General features: G+C 45.7%; 1 protein-coding gene and 1 pseudogene across 2 annotated transcripts in view; one reads left to right on the top strand and one right to left on the bottom strand.

Moving 5' to 3' along the window:
* LOC126057192 (40S ribosomal protein S15a-like) overlaps nucleotides 1-7,095 on the bottom strand; it is a 29,150-nt pseudogene extending 22,055 nt beyond the window's left edge.
* Nucleotides 1-22,676, top strand: part of SLC12A8 (solute carrier family 12 member 8) — a 203,726-nt gene that overhangs the window by 106,731 nt on the left and 74,319 nt on the right. The gene's annotated exons all lie outside the window — the stretch shown is intronic.

Genomic DNA, 22,676 nt, shown 5'->3' with positions numbered 1-22,676 from the left:
AGAGCTGTTACCAGGTATATGAGCTTATAAGTCCTTTTAGTTTTCTTGTGTGGATTTAGCTCAGGTGTCCTGGTAGCTGGTCATCAAGTGTGTGGTACAGGCTCTGTCCTACAGTCTTAGAGGGGCAGGGGTGTTTGGTGTAGTTATCAGTATCTGGTTGCAGCAGGGGGCATGCTCTGAACCAGGCAAGGGGCTGTGAACTGTCCCCCTACTGTCTCTGAGGAAAGCATGTCCCTGTTCCCTAGAATGTACAGGTGGGTTGGTTCCACAGACAGACCATGTGCACTCAATGCTTTTGGTTGTAAGGACTGGGAGGTACCAGTTATCCTTGGACGCCTGTCATGGGTGGCTGGGAGACCTGAGTGGAGCTGCCAGTCCTTAGGCTCCTGAGTGGGTAGGTGAAAAAAAAAAAAACCTGCTTATTTTTTTTTTTTTAATAGGCAAAGCGGTGTCAAATATCAAACACCCAACTCTCCACTGCACAGCTTAAACAATTGCAGTCTGCCAGCAAGGGCCTATTCTCTGGAAATAGGTCCGCACAGGTCCATACAGGTGGGAAAGGTATTCCAAGTCCATGGACCATTTATGCCTGGATAGGAGCCACTTCTATCCTGAGCTCCCCAGGTTAGTGGAGCCTGCAAATTATCTTTTCCTCCTGTTGTGAATTTATTCCTTCTCCAAGGCTGGGAGAATGGCTCCAGGAGCTCAAATGGGCCTATCTCAGGCCCAGGGAAATCAACAGGCACTGAAGCTGGCTTGGGGGCTGGGGGCATGGTAAAATATACGCAAGTACTTAGCTTTTGCCGAGAGTGCCGTTCTTCTCTGGTTCCAGAGGTGTGAGTAGGCTGTGTGGCTGGCTGTTTCTTCCTGAGGAAACTGCGGCCAAATGCTACCACCAGTCTGCCACAGCCGCTCCGGGGAATGGTGCCTGAGGGATCCCAGAGATTCAGTTTGGGCAACTCCTCTCCACTTCTGAACCGTCTCTCCCCCTGATGCTCAGCCTGTTTTCTAACTTTGCCTTTGATGTTCAGGGCTCCTAGCTTGTCATAAGTATAATTGTTTCACTTGTTTTTTCGTGCCTTTGTTTTAAGAGGGATCGCCGGAAGCATCTGGCTATTCCGCCATATTGGTATGCCATGGCAGCCTTTCAGGTGCAGTAGTCCAAACGTATTCTTGCAGTTGCATATATGCATAGAACCTCCTGCCCCCTGGTGTTCAAGGAAGACACTACGATGAGGGGGTCAGCTGATTTGTTGGGCCAGAAAGAAGTTCAGCCTCCCAGGCTTGCAATTTTCTACGTGAACATTGTTTCTTAGAGCTTGCTAGGGACTGTTTGCATCCACATTACCTAGACATATTAGAAATACAGTCTGAATCAGACTCTCAAGTTTGTGGCTGGATTCTGCATTTTTAGCAAGCACACTGGTGATTCTTATGCATGTTCAGGTTTGGGAACTACTGCGTACACGTGGGAAACCCTTGTGGCATAGTGGTTAAGTACTACGGCTGGTAACCAAATGGTCGGCAGTTCAAATCTGCCAGGCGCTCCTTGGAAACTTTATGGGGCAGTTCTACTCTGTCCTATATGTTTGCTATTAGTTGGAATCGACTCAACGGCACTGGGTCTGGATTGGGTGTACGTGTGACTTAATAACCATATTGCTCTGTAAAGGGTTCATTTCAAGGTAAGCACAGATATTGCTGATCAGGTCAGAGGAAGGTTTTTTACTGTGAAATAACCATCCATGCACACAGCTGACGCCCTGGGGCAACCAGCTTTGCTTTTGTACCACTCTTAGGGCAGTGACTACGGGAAGGTGTTTAGGTTAAAAAATCCTGTAAATGAAGCTGATGCATCATTCAAACTTGAATACCCATGAGGGACCACACATCCTGTGCTTGTTTTAGTTTAATCTGGCAGTTGTGGTATTTTTGCTTTAGCTATTATAGGCCTCCCAAGAATGTGCAGCTGCTGGAATAAGTAGTTTTTAACCTAGGGTCCACGAACCCCTGAAATGGTATGAAAATTTTTATGCAAATAAGTATATTTTTTCTAGGAGAGGGTCCAGAACTACTGCCAGATTCTCAAAGGTATCCTTGACCCCAACAGGGGAGAGAGTAAGAATTAGACCAGAGGAATTTTCAAGGATTAGCACAGCAAGGAATTTTAAACAAAGCTCATGTCCAGGTAAGGATTTCTGAACTTTTGCAGACCAAGTCAACAGCAAGGATCTCCAGTGTTCCTCAAAACTTACTTGGTTTCTCTCCTGCCTCACTCTTTTTTTCCTCACTCTTTCTTCCCTTCTGTTTGTCTTTTTTTTTAATCTTTTTCCTCCCTTTCCTCCTCTCTGCCCCCCCATACCCTCCTCATCTCTCCTCCCACCCCTTCTTTTGCCCTCCCCCTTACTGACCACAATAGGAAGCAAAGCACTCCTAGCACTTGTCCATGGAATAACATTTCATATTGCTAGTTCTTTTTTTTTTTTTTTGAAAAGTAGGTGAGCTGAACATTTAAAACTTCTCAGATAGTGGGAGAAAACGGTACTGTCTGTGCTCCAAATTCTCTGGCTCTTTGAATTTAGCCTTGATAGATGGATTTCAGTGGACAATGGTCCTCACTCATTCCTGGCTGGGGAAGGGTAGGGGCAGGCAAACCTTGGCCCTTCCTCTTGGTCACAGTTTGATTCTGATGAAGAAAGTGACTGACCAGGATGCTAGATGCCAGGCTTCAAGGCCGCTGGCACCTCCGCTGGATTATTGTCATTGGCTGGTTTTGGCTGTGGAGACCAGAGTAAGGACCTCTGTAAGTGGAGGAGGCCCTGGGGTCACAGTCAAGGCTGTTGCAGGAAAGGAGAGCTAGCACTGCTCAGCTTCTAGTCTGTCTGCTCCAGCTCCGTGAGCAGCAGAGAGCTTGTCTGGCCAAGCTCCCTGGCCAGCATTCTGGGGAGAGATGCCTGAAGTATGAAGTCACCTGCTTGGGAGGGCCCTTTACATTGCTGGGCCTCGCCTGCCTTGGCCCTGAGCAGCTGGGATTTCCAAGGAAGTGGAGGGTGACATCCTGAGGGGTGGGCTAAAATCCGCCTGTCCCCCAGCTTCTCAGGCCCAGCTGGGCCTGTGCTCCCTCCCTGCCCATGGAAGGCATCTCTGGCTGTTGGGAGTGAGCAGAATGCTCTCTGCAAGGCTGTGGAAAGGCAAAGGATGGCATTTTCTGGCTCAAGCATTTTGGGGGCACTGCTAGGGTGAGAGGTACTGTCGTGGGTCTGTCAGGGACACAGAATCAAGGGGACTTGCCCTCCAGGTCAGTCATGTTTGGGTGGGAATGAGGCAGCCATCTGCAGACACAGAGAACAAGATGGACAATCACAGGTTGTGAACAGGGTGCAGAGAAGACCAGCTGCCAGGCTTTGCTGTGAGCTGACCCTGGCTCTGTGACCCAAGGAGCCGGGTGGATGCTGGTTGCATGGGGCATAGACTTTGCCACAGGTGGAGTCTGCAGGAGAGCGCCGCCTCCTGGGAGCTGGCAGTAGGTGAAGTTCCAGAGCATAAATTTAAAAGTTGACTAAGGTAAACGATGCCTCAAGGAGGTCTCACACTGCTTCTCTCCCCTTTGCCCCTACTTCAGAGCCCAGATGAGGCCAGCACTAGGGATACCTCAGCCTGTGGCAGAAAGGTCCCCAAGGCTGCTCACCATCCATCTTCTCTGTCACCCAGTCCCTACCCTTGACGCTCCCTGGGACCTGGGGCGTTGCATTACCTTCCGAGGGCCACGAAAACACAGTGCTACAGAGTGGTAGCTTATTGTCTCACAGTTCTGGAGGCTGGACGTCTGAAGTAAGGGTGTTGGCTCTGTTGATTCCTTTGAGGGCTCTGAAGGAGAATCTGTTCTATGCCTTTCTCCTAGCTTCTGATGATGGTGGCGATCCTTAGCATTCTTTGGCTTGTAGATGTCCCTGTCTTCCCTCTGTATCACTCTGTGTTTTCTGCTTTATGACACACCACTTGTATGGGATTAGGATCCACGCCACTCCAGTAGGACCTCATGTGAACTGATTACATTTTCAAAGATCCTATTTTCAAACAAGGTCACATTCACAGATATGGGAGGTTAGAACTTCAACACGTCTTTTTGGGAGACACAAGTCAATCCATAACAAGTATGCAAGCTCATTTTCAGGGCAGTGTTCAGAAGAAATATGGAGCTGTCTGCCACAGGGCTGGCCCATCCCCAGCACACAGCTGCCCACAGTGAAGGCCAGCGCTAGGCAACTGGGCAGCCCCTCCCTGGGACTGCAGTCTCTGCTGCTGAATTTGCCAGTGAAATTCTGGGTCCTGATAGAGAGTTGGCAAGTGGCTGTAACTGCTGGCCAGCTTTGAAAGATTGCATCATGTTTACTGCAGTCATGGGTTTGGTCAGACACCTGGGTTCAAATTCCAGCTTGGCTCTAACTTGTTACGTGAACTTGGTCAAGTTGCTTAACCTCTCTGTCCTGCTTTCCTTGTTTCTGAAAAGCAGGTAATGATGCTTACCTTACCGGGCTGTGAAAGCATAAAATAACATTATGTATATAAGAGGCACAAAGTAAGATACTCAATGGATAATCATTATTAGTATTATCATTGTTTATCTTGCAAGATGCCAATTCTGCAGGTCAGGGGTGGGAGGAGAAGTACTGAGATTCTGCATTTCTAACATGCTCTCTTGGGTGATGCTGACACTGCTGGTCCATGGACCAGATTTGCATAACAAGGTAGGTACTTGGGTCACCTCAACCAAGTCCAGCCTAGAGGGGTGTAGTCCTTCATTTCTCTTTGCTCTTCTTCCTTCTACCCTCCGGGTGCATCGGTCATCAGAACACTTCTGGGCTGTAGTAACCAATATTCTGGGACAACATGTAGAGCATGTAGTCATCCTGACCATGGAGCACCCCCAGTGAGTGTATCTGTTTGGGGGTGAGGAAGGAATCCAGAGGGAGGAAGAAACTTCTCGGGACCTTGAGGAGATGGTACAAACACACCTCACTGTCTGTGATGATCTTGTAGAAAGGGACACAGAGGCGGAGGAGCCCAGGGTAAAGGAACACCTGGAGCAGACTGTGTCCATCAGCCCAGAAAGATGGTCTGTGTGCTTTCTGCCTCCTCCTCTCAGAGCCAGAAGCTTGCTGAGGGCAGCCGGGTGAGCACAGAGCTGCAAGGTCAGCGACTAGGGTAGCACATCCGCTCAAGGCCAGTTCACATTGAGTGGCCCCATGTGAAACACTGCTCCCAGGCCTGGCATCCCAGTGACCATGAGAGTTTTGAAAGTGGGAGCATGTGCTAAAAGCGGGCCTGGGACAACAGTGCCGTTGACTTTGCTTAAGTTTTCAGTGGGAGTTGGACATGGTTGATACTGAAACACTGAAGGCTGTGCTCTTGATGGCTTGTTGTAAAACCCCCCACTGCCCCTCACGCATGAACAAACCCTATAGGTTTATTGTAGATGTCATCAAAGGGAGCCATGGTTTCCACCAAACTCCTGACAAGATGGTGCTTTCTGCCCACATTCAGACTCGAGAGGAGCCATGGTCAGATGACTCACCAATGAGCCCCTTAGCCTGCCGCAGCCGAGGGCTGGAACGTCCAGGCTTCCAGCTTCTACCTGAGGAGGCCGCTTGATTAGATGAGAAGATCCCAAATCCGTGTCTTCCACTGACTTCCTGATCAGCTTTGGCTAGGAAGCTCCCTTTATTCTCTATTTCCACGTCTGTAAAGCAGGGAGGAGCCCAGGCCCAAAACAAGGATGTGGGAGGTGATTCCTGAGGGGTGCTATGGAAGAAACGATGGCTTGTTTATCATTAATACTCATATTTTTTGCATGCCTCCTGGGTCTAGGCACTGGGGACACGCTAGGAAACAAGACAGCAGGTCCCTGTTCTTACCGGACTCACAGTCTAGTGGATGGTAGCCACACACTGATAATGGAGAGAAGTGTCACTACAGGGCTTGTGGGGCCCCACAGGCAGGTTGAATGGGGGCTTGGCCACACTAGGTTCTAGTTGTGCCTCTGGTGATAACTGTGTGGTGTGGAGTTCTCCTTTCTGTCTCTGCCCTTAGTCTTCCCATCTGTAAAGTGGATTTGAGGCTAAAGGCCCCTCTGATACTAGCATTCTACGGTCCTATGATATTGAGACTTTAGCTGAGGGTTCTTTGGGAGGGGCTTGGGATGGGGTAGAGCTGCCCATGGCTGCAGAACTCAGGGGTCTGGGAGTTTGAATATTTTCAGCATGGTATTTGGCAGAAGGGTGGCCCTGATTATGTAAATGTGAGTGGCAATGCTGACCGCCCCCTGCTGGGGGACTACTTGACCTCCTGCCCTCTCCCCCAGCTGCCTGCCTGGAAAAGGCATCCAGGCAAGAGTGGGGCAGGGGGTGACTCCCAGCTCAGAACTCTTGACCACCACAGGAGACCGAAGGTGGGCAGGGGCAGCTGATTTGGGGGACCACGTGTTGGGTTAGGATTTTTCAGGGGTGTCGAGGGCTAGAGTTTAAGCAGGATGGGAAGTGGGACTCCAGAGGCAGTGACAGCCAGAAGGAGTTAGAGGTGGCTGGGAGGAACCCACAGGCAGGGTGGAGACTTCCTGTCAAAACAGCCACTTCTCCTGGCGGGACAGTGCATTCCTTCCCCCTGCCCCCCCCCCCCCCAACCGGGAGATAAGAAGGCCAGATTTTCCTTTCTCGGGGCTCCTTTGAGCTGAGAACTGCACAGTGGTGGCGGGTGGGGGCTTTGTGGGCTGGGTGGGAGTGGGGTATCTGTAGGGCCCCAGCCTGACCAGCTCATGCTCCTGGCTCCTCTCCAAAACCCCCAGCCTCCTTGGATGGGCACTGACCCCAGCAGCAGCAGCAGCAGCAGCACAAGGATTGAATCCTGATACATCCCTGTGCCTCAGTTTCCTTTCCTGCAAAGTGCACCTACCTCAGAGGTCATTAAGAGGATTCCATGTGCTAATACATGGGAAGCACTTGGAACAGTGCCTGGCACAAACCCTCGCTCAGTACGTGCGGCGGTCACTGGCATTACCTCAAGATGTCTCTTGTTTCCTGGGGCCCGGTTGAACCCCATGCTTCCATTAAGTCCCTGGGCATTTGACAGTTCTTTCCCTTTTAGACCTCTCTAGGCCAAAATGTCTTCTTGACTCAACTCACTGACCCTAAGGCCATTATAGGAAAAGGTCCATTACGCATTTAAAATAGATCCACGTTAGCAGATGGAACAATTTCTTGGATATTAGAAATCATTCATCATCAGGAAAACGTTCGTCTTCTCTTTCCTAAGTGAGGAATCTTTTGCTCCAAAAGAAGCCCAGCTGATCTAGATTTTAGAAGTTGTTGCTGGAAGCTTCTAGCCATCCCCCTCCCAAGCCAGAGGGGCTGCCCTGACATCACTCCTCCACTCCACCCCGCTGGCGGAAAGGCTTCGTCCCCTGGGTTGCCCAGCCCTGGGGAATCTTCTGGCCTGTCTCCTGCCTACATGTTTTCCCACTGGGTGCGGGCCTTCCCCAGGGGCCAGCAGATGCTCCAGTCTGCTCCTCCCTGGACATCTGGGTGGGATTCCTGGCCCTCTGGGGCAGGCCCAGCCCCTCTGCAGATTTCCCTTCTGGCCCCTATGGGAATGCCCAGCCATCTGTGTATTTTCTCTCTGGGTGGGGGCCTGGGAGCTGGAAACCCTGCTCACATCCTCTCCCCTCCCTCCTTTTGGAGGATAAACAGCAGAGTTGAAGCCAGAGAGGAGACTGTGGCCCGGGGAAGGCCCCCAGCTAACTGCCTGGAATTCTTGTGGGGATTGAAAGCTATGCCTTCAGGGAGGTGCCATGGGGACCTCTTCCAAACCAATCCATATTTCCTCTTCCCTCTCTGCAGCCCTCCTCGGGCCGTGATCAATACAGTTGAAATCAATGTGGTTCAATTCAAAACTCTTTCTTTGATCACCTACACTCTACTAGGATGGTTATGAACCAGTTTGATGGGAAGGCCCAGCAAAATGGGACCTGGCACTATCTAGACTCTAAACTGGACCCTGAATTAGGGTTACTGTTCCATTTTAGACTCTCCGTGTCTTCTGGACAACTGGCTTCCATCTCTGAGTTCATTTGCTCAGTTGGTAAAGTGGGACAATGGATTTCACCATGCGGACTTCCTTCTCTCATTAACCTTTCATCATCTATACTAATGCAAGACAATCGAAAACAGCAGAAAATTAAAATAAGACCCTGTGGTATTATGTTATATAACATATGATAATATGTGTATTATTATAAATTACAACTGTTTTGTTTTATTAACATAAAAAATGTAGTCATGAGCTTATTTCATGGTTCTGGGCCACACACTGTATTGACAGCCAGAGTAAGAAAAGAGGGAACAGGGAGGTATGAAGCTAGCTTGGAATTTTACGTCTACCATTGGAAATCGATGATGTATTTATTTGGTCAGTATGCCTTGGACCCTAAAAATAGGCTTCTGGTTGGGGCAACTTTCAGAACTGGAACCAAACCAAAACCAAACCCAGTGCCATTGAGTCAATTCCAACTCATAGCGACCCTATAGGACAGAGTAGAACTGCCCCATAGAGTTTCCAAGGATTGCCTGGCAGATTTGAGCTGCCGGCCCTTTGGTTAGCAGCTGTAGCACTTAACCACTACGCCACCAGTTTTTCCCAGAACTGGAAGGATCCTGAAAAATCACCTAGTACTCTGCTACTGGAGCGTGATCTGCAGACCAAGAACTCTCACCTGGGAGCTCATCAGGAATGCAGGATCTGAGAACCTCTTCCCAGACTGACTGAGTCAGATTTTGCATTTTAGAGCTTAGTGGGGAAGGGCTCACCTACAGCCCCACTGTAAGCAAGTCTGTGCAGAATCAGGGCCTGAACGCAGGTGGCTCTTCCCTTGCTTCCCAGAGACCGATGCTGTAACCCCAAAAGCGGGAGCAGAGCCCGGACTTCTCCCAAATCCATGCTCTTTGAGCTCAGTTTTGCCTGGGCCCACCCTCTCCATCTTGATCACCCTTTGCAGCCCCAGGAGCTAATGCAAAGCCACAGCAGATAAAAAAACTCCACTGACAAGCCCAGGAGCCCTGGTGGCACAGTGGTTAAGAGCTTGGCTGCTAACCAAAAGGTCAGCAATTTGAATCCACCAGCCACTCATTGGAAACCCTGTGAGGCAGTTCTTTCCTATAGAGGGTCGCTATGAATTGGAATTGACTTAACAGCCAATGGGTTTGGTTTGATTTTGGACCAGCCCGGGTGGGCTGGGAGCACGCTGGTTTAATTGCTGTTTTAGACCATCTAGAATCTAGAGAAGTATCATGGTCGCTATGGGACTGCTTGGGCAGGGACTCTGCAGGTGACATTAGTGGCATAGCCCTTCCTTGGGCAATCCCTTTCTTCCCTTTTCACTGTCCCCTCTTTTTCAGATTTGTTGTCCCCTTCTCCTTTTTTTTTTTCTCCTCCCAGGCTGCAGATCTCTGTCCCAGTGACACAGTGTCCCAGGGTGGCCAAGGAAATGGAACTGGGCAGACCATCCTGGATTCCAGTTCAGCTCACCATTTAGGAGGCCTTAGGAGGAGCCCCATCATAAGGCCCAAAGCCTGGCCATTGTAAAAGGCCCAATTCATGTCATCATTAGTGCACACTGTACTGTACTTCCTCCTCCTCTTGGGATTCTTGGCGCCCTCGGTGTGGCCTTCTCTTGCCCAGCCAGCGCCCCTTTGTCTCCCCCACCGCCCTCAAGCGTTGTTTTGGTGTGCTGTCCCTTCCCAGAACCTGGGCCTCTCCTTTCCTTTTCCTTGCATAGTCGCTCTTCCTGTGATCTCCCAGGCCCCACCCCTCCCTTTGGGTCCGTGCTGCTGGTCCCCTCCCTCCCTTCCTCTCTCCCGGGCCCTTCCTCCGCTCTTTCTATTCCTGGTTGGACCAGCCTCTCCCATTGTCCGTTCCCAGGAAAGGGCTGTCTCGCTGGTTGAAGGGTGGGGAGACCTGAGCCAAGAAGAAAGCCAGTGCCGGAAGCCCCTCCGGAGCCCGCAGCTCGCAGCGAGGTGGCGGGGGCGGCAACTGCCACTGCCAACATCATTTTTAGAAATCTCACTTTCTAAGTTAGTCAGTAGCCGCAACCCCCACAAGCGGGGGCTGATGACTTCCCGCCTGCCTCTTCTAATTTCAGCAGACCCCAAGGGCGTCAGGGAGGGGGCCGGGGGAAGAGGGGGGAGCCCACAGGTGCCACCTAGAGCTTCCCAGCAGCAACCTAAGCAGGGGTTGCCGGGTTAGTGTGAGGTTGGGTTGTTGGGGTAGGGCTGTGGGCCCCAACCCAACTCTGCAAGAGCCGCTCTTTATTTCAACTTGTGACAGAGTTGACTGCCTTTGGCCAAGTGGAGGTGGGTAGGGGTCTCACCAGCACCCCTGGAGAGCAGAACCCAGAACCACAGCCCACTGGCCCCATCACAAGAAGCCCCAATGACCCGAATCTGGGTGGGAAGGCCAAGCCTTTTCTGCATGCAGACCTTCAAGTCCTTCCCCTCTGCCAGTTCCTGCCCCAGGCCTATGGTGATTTGCTCTCTCCCTTTTTTTTTTCCCCCTGTTCTGTTTTTGTTCTTCCTAAAACTGCACAGCTCAAATGGGACCAAAGTATTTTTACTCCTTGGGTACAGAGGCAGATGTCCAGGTCAAACTCCCTACATTCAGCTGCAGCAGCTGCAGGCACAGGGCATCCCTCTCCTTTCAGATTTAGAAGGTGTGGGAGCTGAGAGGGCACCTAGCCCAGCTCTCCTGTTGTACCGACAGAGGAACCAAAAGGCCCCCTGAGGCAAGAGGATCCTTTTGAGGTCAATCAGCAAGTTTTAGAAATCCCTGGGGAAACCAATCTAGGATGAATTACAGAGGCGCACTATGGCAGATGGAAACATTTGAATTCAGGCAGACCTGGGTAACAGGTCCGGCTCTGCCTCCTCCCAGCTGTGCAAGCCCACCAATCGCTACCCACAGGTTGTGGCATCCCACTGGGGGAGACACCTGTCTGCCCTCCACAGAGGCAGAGGGAGGGAGCTGCCATGATCTCTTGGGTACGTTTCTTGGAGTTCAAGGAGAACCTGTGCTCTGAGGTTCTCTCTGTGAGGCAGGGCAGTGCCAGTGACCTGGAGCCCAACATCCTGGAGAAAGAGGCCTGGCCCTCCCAGAGGGAGAATATGGAGACCAGGGCTTTTACATCAGGCTGCGTGGCCTTGGACAAGGCTGTTCACCTTCCTGAGTCTCAGTTTTCTCAACTCTCGTCTTGCAAGAAGTTGTGAGAATCAAGGTGACTTTGTAAAGACTGAGCACACAGTGCCTGGCACATAGACGGTAACCCTGATGGTGCAGTGGTTAAGAGCTATGTCTGCTAACCAAAAGGTGGGCAGTTCGAATCCACCAGATGCTCCTTTGAAACTCTATGGGCCAGTTAGTTGTACTCTGACCTATACGGTCACTATGAGTTGGAATTGACTCGATGGCAACGAGTTTGGTTTGTTTTTCTTTTTATCATTATTTTCAGAATAGAGTTTTCCCAGAGTCCCTTGGTGGTGGAAACAGTTAAGCACTCAGCTACTTGCTGAAAGGTTGGCAGTTCAAATCCGCCCAGAAGAACCTCAGAAGAGAGCCCTTGCAGTCTGCGTCACAGCCTTGAAAACCCTATGGAGCAGTTCTGTTCTGCACACGTGGGGTCGCCATGAGTCAGAATGGCCTCGAAGGCAACTAACAACAATAGAGGTTGCCTGTGATGTCTGTGGGGGGATCCACAAAATCCCTGTGCACACAGAGACTTGCAGTACGAAAACAGCACTCTCGGGTCTGCTTTCAACCCTGAGGCAGGGCATGAGGCCGTCAGGACTTGGGAAGTTGTGGGTACATGCAGGGTCTGGTAGAACAGAACAGTCTCAGGTGCAGAGATAGGACCAAGAGTAGAGGTCCTGTACCCCTCAAGACATGCTTCATGGGTCTGGGAAACCCCAAATGGTATGCAAAATGGCGGTGTCTAGGGAGAGAGGTCCCTGCTTTCATCACCTTTTCAAAAGGATTCATGACTGAAAGGATTAAGTATCTTTGGTCTTGAAGTTGAGCAGATCTTGCATCAAGACCCACCGTAAGAGGGCATGGCAAGTAGCGTCTGCCTCAGCTCTGTGCCCTGGATATAACCAGCTGACCTCATGTCGTACCACAACTGGGAAAAGTCAATCAGATATATCTGTTTGTGATTGGGGCACCCATTCTGCGTAAGATTGAGGTCCAGCTGGGTCACTAGGTTTGGGGTCTGTGAGAAAGACTGGGACCCCAGAAGAAGGAAGGGTGAGGGCCTCCGTGGGGGCTTGCTCAGGACTGGGAGGCCTGAAGCGGGGTGGGGACTGTGAACATAAGGGCCTTGGAGGTTAAGGGCTGAGGAAATGATGCAGGGCCTACCACACAAGCCTACAAGGCTCCTTCTCATCCACTGAGAAGTGGCCCAGGTGAGGGGTGGGCCATGGGACCCAATGCCCTGCCTGAGTGGGCTTAGTTGAAAAGTTAGAAAATTACATCTCTGGGCCCCAACTTCCAGTCTGAGGGATATCACTACAGGATCTTACCTCAAAGCTTTGTTCAGAGACCGCAGATTGTGTGCCATGGAGACACAGAAGTGGGTGAGCTTGCTCGCGTGATCTTTCTCTCTTGTCTCTTTCCCCATCTCTCTCTCATTTAGTGTTCACTTTCTTCCCCAGTATTATTGTTCCTCTCCTTACTGGACATGATCACTTTTTTTTTGTCAGTGATTTTATTTGCCTATCTTAAGTCACCTCAAATCATTTTGAGAAGTAGGTATAGTTTTGATATGCATTTCTCTAATGGCTAATGGAAGCCCTGGTGGTCTAGTGGTTAAGTGCTACAGATGCTAACCAAAAGATCAGCAGTTCGAATCCATCAGGCGCTCCTTTGAAACTCTATGGGGCAGTTCTACTCTGTGCTTTAGGGTCTCTATGAGCTGGAATCGACTCAACAGCAACTTTTTTTTCTTTCTTTCTCTTTTTTTTTTTTTTACAGTTAATGGCTAATGAGGATGAGCATTTCCTCATGTATCTGTTAGCCACCTGAATGTCTTCTTTGGTGAAGTGCCTATTCATATCTTTTGCCCATCTTTCTGTTTTTTTTTTTATCGTGCTTTAAGTGAACGTTTACAATTCACGTCAGTTTCTCATACAAAAACTTATACACAGATGGTTATGTGACCCTAGTTACTCTTCCTATAATGTGACAACACACTCCTCCTCTCCACCCTGTATCTCCTGTGTCCATTAAATCTTCCTGTCCCCCTCTGCCTTCTCATCTTGCCTCTGGGCAGGAGCTGCCCACTTAGTCTCATGTGTCTGCTTGAGCTAAGAAGCACACTCCTCACCAGTATCATTTTATATCTTATAGTCCAGTCTGATCTTTGTCTGAAGAGTTGCCTTTGGGAATAGTTTTAGTTTGGGGCTAACAGAGAGTCCGGGGGCCTCTGGGGTCCCTCCAGTCTGGGTCAGACCATTATGTCTGGTCTTTTTACTGGAATTTGAGTTCTGCACCCCCCTTTTCTCCTGCTCCATCAAGGACTTTCTGTTGTGTTCTTTTTGTATCAGGCTGATGGAGTCTCTGGTTTATGTGGTCCCTTTCTGTCTCTCGGACTCGTATTTTCCTCGTGTCTTTAGCGTTCTTCATTCTCCTTTGCTCCAGGTGGGTTGGGACCAACCAATTGATGCATCTTAGATGGCTGCTTGCCAGCTTTTAAGACCTCAGACATCACTCATTATAGTGGGATACAGAACATTTTCTTAATAAACTTTGTTATGCCAATTGACCTAGAAGTCCATTCCCTGAAACCATGGTCCCCAGACCCCCCTCCCCCCTGTCACTCTGTCCCTTGAAGTGTTTAGTTGTATTCAGGAAACTTCTTAGCTTTTGGTTTAGTCTAGTTGTGCTGACTTCCCCTGTATTGTGTGTTGTCCTTACCTTCCCCTAAAATAATTCTTGTCTACTATCTAGTTAGTGAATACCCTTCTCCCTCCCTGCCCACCTTCGTACCATCAAAGAATGTTTTCTTCTATGTTTAAGCCTTTTCTTGAGTTCTTATAATAGTGGTCTCATACAATATTTGTACTTTTGCAACTGTCTAATTTCACTTAGCCTAAAGCCTACCAGATTCATCCATGTTACAAGATGTTTCATGGATTCATTGTTGTTCTTTATTTTTGTGTAGTATTCCATTATATGAATATACCATAATTTGTGTATCCATTCATCCGTTGATGGGCACCTAGGTTGTTTCCATCTTTTTGCTATTGTAAACAGTGCTGCAGTGAACATGGGTGTGCATATATCTATTCCTGTGATGGCTCTTATTTCTCTAGGATATATTCCAAGGAGTGGGATTGCTGCATCATATGATAGTTGTATTTCTGTCTTTTAAAGGAAGCACCAAATTGATTTCCAAAGTGGCTGTACCGTTTTACATTCCCACCAGCAGAGTATAAGTGTTCCAGTCTCTCCACAACCTCTCCAACATTTATTATTTCGTATTTTTTGGATTAATGCTAGCCTTGTTGAGGCGAGATGGTATCTCATTATAATTTTGATTTGCATTTTTCTAATGGATAATGATTGTGACCATTTCCTCCTGAATGTCTTCTTTGGTGAAGTGCCTGTTAATATCTTTGTCCGTTTTTTAATTGGGTCGTCTTTTTGTTGTTGAGGTCTGACAGTATCTTGTAGATTTTAGAGATTAGATGCTGATCGGATTTGTCATAGCCAATTTTTTTTTCCCAGCCTGTAGGTTGTCTCTTTACTCTTTTGGTGAAGTCTTTGGATGAGCATAAGTGTTTGATTTTTAGGAGCTCCCAGTTATCTAGTTTCTCTTCTGGTGTTTGTGCATTGTTAGTAATGTTTCGCATACTGTTTATGTCATGTATTAGGGCTCCTAATGTTGTCCCTATTTTTTCTTCTATGATCTTTATTGTTTTAGATTTTATGTTTAAGCCTTTGATCCATTTTGAGTTTGTTTTTGTGCATGGTGTGAGGGATGGGTCTTATTTGATTTTTTTTGCGGATGGATATCCAGTTATGCCAGCACCATTTGATAAAGAGAGTGTCTTTTCCCCAATTAATGGACTTTGAGCCTTTGTCAAATAGTAGCTGCTCATAAGTAGATGAGTTTACATCTGGATTCTCTATTCGGTTCCATTGGTCTATGTATCTGTTGTTGTACCAGTACCAGGCTGTTTTGACTACCATGGTGACATAAACCAAAAAAAAAAAAAAAAAAGCCAAACCTGCTGCCGTCAAGTCAATTCCACCTCCTAACGACCCTATAGGACAGAGTAGAACTGCCCCATAGAGTTTCTAACGAGCGCCTGGTGGATTCAAACTGCTGACCTCTTGGTTAGCAGCTGTAGCCCTTAACCACTGCACTAGCAGGGTTTCCATGGTGGTATAATAGGTTCTAAAATCAGGTAGTGTGAGGCCTCCCATTTTGTTCTTCTTTTTCAGTAATGCCTTCCTTATCCAGGGCCTCTTCCCTTTCCATATGAAGTTGGTGATTTGTTTCTCCATCTCATTATAGATTGCCATTGAAATTTAGATCCGGATTGCATTGTATTCGTAGATTGCTTTGGGTAGAATAGACATTTTACAGTGTTGAGTCTTCCTATCCATGAGCAAGGTACGTTTTTCCACTTATGTGGGTCTCTTTTGGTTTCTTGTAGTAGTGTCTTCTAGTTTTCTTTGAATAGGTCTTTCACGTCTCTGGTTAGATTTATTCCTAAGTATTTTATCTTCTTGGGGGCTATTGTCAGTGGTATTGATTTGGTGATTTCCTCTTCGGAGTTCTCTTTATTGGTGTAGAGGAATCCAACTGATTTTTGTATGTTTATCCTGTATCGTGATACTTTGCTGAACTCTTTTATTAGTTTCAGTAGTTTTCTTGTGGATTCTTTAGGATTTTCTGTGTATAATATATCATCTGGAAATAGATACTTTTACTTCTTCCTGACCAATTTGGATGCCCTTTATTTCTTTTTCTAGCCTAATTGCTCTGGCTAGGACCTCCAGCACAATGTTGAGTAAGAGTGGCGATAAAAGACATCCTTGTCTGGTTTCCATTCTCAAGGGGAATGCTTTCAGACTCTTTCCATTTAGGATGATGTTGGCTTTTGACTTTGTATAAATGCCTTTTATTATGTTGAGAAATTTCCCTTCTATTCCTGTTTTACTGAGAGTTTTTATCACGAATAGGCACTGGACTTTGTTACATGCCTTTTCTGCATCAATTAATATGATCGTGTGGTTCTTGTCTTTTGTTTTATTTATGTGATGCAGTACATTAATTGTTCTTCTAATGTTGAACCATACCTGCATACCTGGTATGAATCCCGCTTGGTCATGGTAAATTATTTTTTTTATATGTTGTTGAATTCTATTGGCTAGAATTATGTTGAAGATTTTTGTGTCTGTGTTCATGAGGGATATTGGTCTGTAAGTTTCCCTTTTTTCTGGTGTCCTTACGTGGTTTTGGTATCAGGGTTATGCTGGCTTCATAGACTGAGTTTGGGAGCATCCCATCCTTTTCTATGCTCTGAAATACCTTTAGTAGTAGTGGTGTTAACTCTTCTCTGAAAGTTTGGTGGAATTCTCCAGTGAAGCCGTCAGAGCCAGGGCCTTTTTTTTTTTTTTTTTGGTGGGGAGTTTTTAAATTAGATTTTCAATCTCTTCTTTTGTTATAGGTTTGTTTAGTTGTTCTACCTGTGTTTGTGTTAGTTTAGGTAGGTAGTGTATTTCTAGAAATTTGTCCATTCCCTCTAGGTTTTGAAATTTGTTACGGTATAGTTTTTCATAGTATTGTGTTATGATTCTTTTAATTTCAGTTGTGTCTGTTGTAATATTGGCCATCTCATTTCTTATTTGGTTACTTTATTCTTCTGTTTTTCTTTTGTCAATTTGGCCAGTGGTTTATCAATTTTATTGATCCTTTCGAAGAACCAGATTTTGGTCTTGTTAACTCTTTGGATTGTTTTCTATTCTTTATTTCATTTAATTCTGCTCTAATTTTTATTATTTGCTTTCTTCTGGTGCCCAAGGGTTTCTTTTGCTGTTCTCTTTCTATTTGTTTCAGTTCTAGAGCTAATTCTTTGATTTTGGCCCTTTCTTCTTTTTTGGATGTGTGCATTTACTGCTATAAATTGACCTCTGAGCACTGTTTTTGCTGTGTCCCAAAGGTTCTGGTAGGATGTGTGTTTTCATGGTTATCTGAGAAGATGAATTTCTTTATTTCATCCTTAATTTCTTCTATAACCCAATAGTTTTTGAGCAAGGTGTTGTTCAGTTTCCATGTGTTTGATTTTTTTCCTTGCTTTTTCTGTTATTGATTTCTACTTTTATGTCTTTGTGGTCAGAAAAGATGCTTTGTAATATTTCGATGTTTTGGATCCTGTTAAGACTTACTTTATAGCTTAATATGTGGTCTATTCTGGAGAATGTTCCATGTGTGTTGGAAAAGAAAGTATACTTGGCTGCTTTTGGGTGGGGTGTTCTGTATATGTCTACAAGGTCAAGTTGTTTGATTGTGGCATTTAGATTTTCTGTGTCTTTATTGAGCTTCTTTCATGATGTTCTGTACTTCACCAAAAGTGGCGTGTTGAAGTCCCCTACTATTATTGTGGAGCTGCCTTTCTCTCTTTTCAGTGCTATTAGAGTTTGTTTTATGTATTTTGGAGCCGTGTCATTGGGTGCATAAATATTTATTATGGTTATGCCCTTCTGATGTATTGACCCTTTAATCATTATATAGTGTCCTTTCTTACCCTTTGTGGTGGATTTTACTTTAAAGTCTATTTTGTCAGAAATTAATATTGCCACTCCTGCTCTTTTTTGATTGTTGTTTGCTTGATATATTTTTTTCCATCCTTTGAGTTTTAGTTTATTTGTGTCTTTAAGTCTAAGGTGTGTCTCTTGAAGGCAGCATATAGATGAATCATGTTTTTTAGTCCCTTCTGCCACTCTCTGTCTCTTTATTGGTGCATTTAGTCCATTTACATTCAGTGTAATTATTGATAGGTATGAGTTTAATACTGTCATTTTGATGTCTTTTTTCATGTGTTTTTGACAGTTTCTTTGATCTGCTTAATTTTCTGTGCTGAGCTGTTTTTCTTTATTGTCTTTTCCTCTTTTTCATTGTTGTTGATTTTGTACTTGCTGAGTCTTCATGTTTTTCTTGTTTTTTATTTTGATGTGTAGGATTGTTAGTTTCCTTTGTGGTTACTTTAATATTTACCCCTATTTTTCTAAGTTTAAACCAATCTTTTATTTCCTTATATTGCCTTGACTTCCTTTCCATATGAAAAATCTATGACTACATTTTTTAGTCCTTTTTTTGTTTTAATGTTTTCATCTTTTACATAGTGACACCTCTGTTTCCCTCTTTTGAGCATTTTAGCTTTTATTTATTTATTTATTTATTTATTTTGATTTCCCTATCTGGGTTGATATCTGGTTGCTCAGTCCTGTGTTCTAATCTTGGGATGTTATCTGGTGTTATTGATTTTCTAACTGGAGGACTCCCTTTAGTATTTCTTGTAGTTTTGGTTTGATTTTTATGAATTCCCTAAACTTCTGTTTATCTGTAAATGTCCTAATTTTGCCATCATATTTGAGAGACAGTTTTGCTGGATATATAATTCTTGGCTGGCAATTTTTTTCCTTCAAGGCTTATATATGTCATCCCATTGCCTTCCTGGCTGCATGGTTTCTGCTGAGTAGTCCAAGCTTAGTCTTATTGACTCTCCTTTGTGGATGACTTTTCATTTACCCCTAGCTGCTCTTAAAATTCTCTCTTTCTCTTTCATTTTGGCAAGTTTGATTATAATATGTCTTGGTGAGTTTCTTTTGGGATCTACTTTGTATGGGGTTCGGTGAAACATCTTGGATAGATATCTTCTCATCTTTCATGATATCAGGGAAATTTTCTGCCAGCAAATCTTCCACAATTCTCTCTGTATTTTCTGTTATCCACCCCCCACCCCCTCGTTCTGGTACTCCAATAACACTGTTAGGTTATTCCTCTTGATAGAGTTCTACATAATTCTTAGGGTTTCTTCATTTTTCTTAATTCTTTTATCTTTTTCCTGAAATAAGTTGGTGTCAAGTGCTTTATCTTCAGTCTCACTAATTCTGGCTTTCATTGCCTCAATTCCACTCCTATGACTTTCTATTGAGTTGTCTAATTCTGAAATTTTATTGTTAATCTTCTAGATTTCTGTTTGCTGTCTCTCTATGAATTCTTGTAGCCTGTTGAATTTGTTATTATGCTCTTGTATAATCGACGGCACTGGGTATAATCTTCTTAAGTTCTTCTATTGCTTTGTCTTTGTGTTCCTTGGTTTATTCTGCATTCTGCCTGATCTTCTTCCTGATCTCTTGAAGAGTTCTGTATATTAATCTTTTGTATTCTACCGCCAGTAATTCCAGCAAGTTATCTTCCTCTGGAGGATTTCTTGATTCTTTGTTTTGAGAGCTCGCTAAAGTCGTCATGTTCTGCCTCTTTATGTGATTTGATATTGACCGTTGTCTTCAAACCATCAATAAGTTATTATATTTATTTATTTTATGTTTGCTTACTGTATCCTAGCTTCTTGTTTTGTTTTGATATTGCCAAATAGGCTGCTCATGTGAGCTAGTTTAATTATTGGTGACTTTGAAGCTCTAACATCCTGTCACCAGGATGTTAGTAGGTATGTGAGCCCAGGAGTCCATTCACTTTTCTTGTACGGATTCAGCTCAGGTGTCCACTTAGTCAGTTACCAAATGTGTGGTGCAGGCTCTCACCTACAGTGCTAGACAGGCGGGATGATTGGTGTAGGCACAAGTATCTGGCTGCAGTAGGGGGTCATGCATTGAGCAAGGCAGGGGGCTGACAGTTGCTCCTGAGTGTCTGGGAGGAAAGCGTGTCACTGTTTCCTAGACTGCATAGGTGGGTGGGTTTTGCAGCCAGACTATATAGGCACCCAGTGCTTTTGGTTGTAAGGACTGGGAGGCACAACTTATTCTTGGACCTCTGTCATGAGTGGTTAGATGGTGTGGGTGGAGCCACTAGTCCTCAGGCCCCTGATGTGAGTAGGTGAGGATCCTGCTTAATAGGCAGAGCAGTGTCAAATGTCATGAACGAGCCACTCCACCATATAGCCGATACAGTTGAAGTTAGGCTTTAAGTATATACCCTGTTGTTTCTGTTGAAATGGGCCCACATAGGTCGATGCAGCTGTGAAAGGCATTCAAAGTCTGTGGACCCCTTATGCCTATGCCTAGGCAAAGGAGCTGTACCTGCCCTGAGTTCTTGGCTTAGGGGAGCTAGCAGGTTATTTTTTCCTATTTGTTAATTTGTTCCTTCTCCAAGGCTGGGAGAATGGCTTAAGACACATGACAGGCCCTACTTCCAGCCCAGGGAATACAGCAATTTCTGAAGCTGGCCCAGGACCCAGTGCAGAGCAGGGAGAGGGCAGGTAAATGGGAGAGAGGTTTTTCCCAAAGGGGTGTTTTGTGATCTGCATGGTTGGTTAGACACATGTACTTATCTTTTGCCAACTGAGCACTGCTTTTCACTGGCTTTGGAGGCTTGAGTAGACTCTTTGCTGCTTGGTCTCTCCCAATGCAGAAAACGTGTCCCAGGTGCCACCACTTGTCTCACTGCTCACACCAGCTGATCTGGCCTGCAGGGTCCTGGTTCCCCCTGGGTCAAGTCTGGCAACTCCGTGCTGCTTCTGAACCATCTCTCCCTCCAACTGCTGTTCAGTCCAATTCCTCAACTTTGCCTTTGGTGTTCAGGGCTCCTAGATTGTTATATATAATAGATTCACTTGTTTTTTTTGGTCCTTTTTGTAAGAGGGACCACAGGAAGTGTCTGACTACTCTTCCTTCTTGGCCCCACCTCCAGCAGGTACAGTATAAATTAAAAAAATGGAGAAAGGGAAGAGGGGAAAAGGAAAGAAGAAAAGATACTGGTATATAGAAAAGTTGCCTGGAGACAGTGGGTATTTAGTTATGGGTTGTTTCACTCATTTTCCTAAAAGAGATTTTTCTTTTAATAAGTTGATTATGCTTATTGAAGAAAATGTGAACAATTTGTTAAAAAAAAAAAACAGGAAAAAGAAATTGACCATAATTGCATTATACAGACAACCACAGTTAATATTTTGGTATATCTCCTTCTAATCTTTTCTCTTTTTTTCCTTAAAAAGTTTTTTTGTAGTTTTCTTAACATTATATCATATATAACATGGACGATTTTCCATGATACTACAGACTCTTTACATACATTTCAGATGTATAACCCCCCCATAATTAGATCTTTAAACCCCACCCCCAGTTTTGCATTACTATAAATAAAGCATTGACAAACATCTTTGTCCATAAAGTTCTTTTCAGAGTTGAGGTTATTTCCTTGAGAAAGATTCAAAATTGCATCTGGGAGGAGAGAGTTAGTGGTGGTATCTATGTGAGTACTGGTGTGAGTGTGTGTGAGCTGTGCTGGCTATCGGCCCAGCAGAAAGAGGGCACCTGGGATAGGCCTCCTCCCCATATTCGCTTGGGAGCCAGATGAATCATTTTCTCAATCTATGGATCTCGGTGGAATGGGCTTCCCAGTGACTCATCTATTGGGCCTGAAATCCCTCTGAACCTCCAAGGTGCCCAGGGCAAAGCCCTTCAACCTATCTAGTCTCCCCAGGGCTGCCTCTGGGCCTACTGAGATAAATGGCGCCTGATGAGGTGTTTATGTCCTGCTCTGCCTGGCCTGCACAGGGCACACAGCCCTCCGCTCAGATGTGCTCTCAGATGTGTGCCTTATTCCAGCTTAGCTGAGCTCAGTTCCAAGACAGGCTGGGCTCATTTTCTCCTCAGAAAGGCTAGTCAGCAGGGTCAGCCAGCGGAGAAGCTAAAGTTAACTTAGCTATTACTGCCTTTTTGTTCATGAGGAGAAGACCATTTGTAAAGGTGCCAAACCATTCAGAAATGTTGCACAGTGCTTGGGATTTAATGTCCCAGAATGAATTTTGTGTTCAGGCAGAAGAAAGAAATTGACAGTGATTTTAAGTCCTCACTGAACTCCCAAGGTCCCTTGTGCTTCGCTGAGCTTTAATTCTACTTTACTTTTTTTTTTTGAAAAATACTTTTCCTATGAAGTTATGAATCTTGGAAGCTGCGAGAAGCTCTGGCAATCTCACTGGACTCATCAGCTTAGCAGGGGCTGTCTTTTGTGGATGGAAACTCTGGTTGAAGTTAAGCCCTGAGGTGGGTGGAGGATGAGGCACCACAGCCCTAGGGGTTGGCTGTTGAGTGGTGTCTGAACATCCAGCCTATAAGGAGCAGGGATTGGCTTCTCTTAGACCAGTCATCAGAAATAAACCAACTCATTCTCAGAGATGAGATTCAACTGCAAAGGCTGAATACCCTGAGTGTTCCTGAGCCCAAGAACACTTGACTTGTTCTTTAAAATTCCATAGTTTATTAGCATGTACACAGATGCTGTTCAAAATGATGTCTTTTGACAAAAAGTAAAGTGCTTGTAGGATTGAAACCACTTGAAAAATCTTGTCAAAATCAGTGTACAAAAATGTTTTAAATGCTTTGAAGAA

The sequence above is a fragment of the Elephas maximus genome, chromosome 1 (genome assembly GCF_024166365.1).
Source record: "Elephas maximus indicus isolate mEleMax1 chromosome 1, mEleMax1 primary haplotype, whole genome shotgun sequence".
NCBI classification, from domain to species: Eukaryota; Metazoa; Chordata; class Mammalia; order Proboscidea; family Elephantidae; genus Elephas; species Elephas maximus.
The sequence above is the reverse complement of the archived record's forward strand: the minus strand, read 5'-3'. Positions and strand labels throughout refer to the sequence as shown.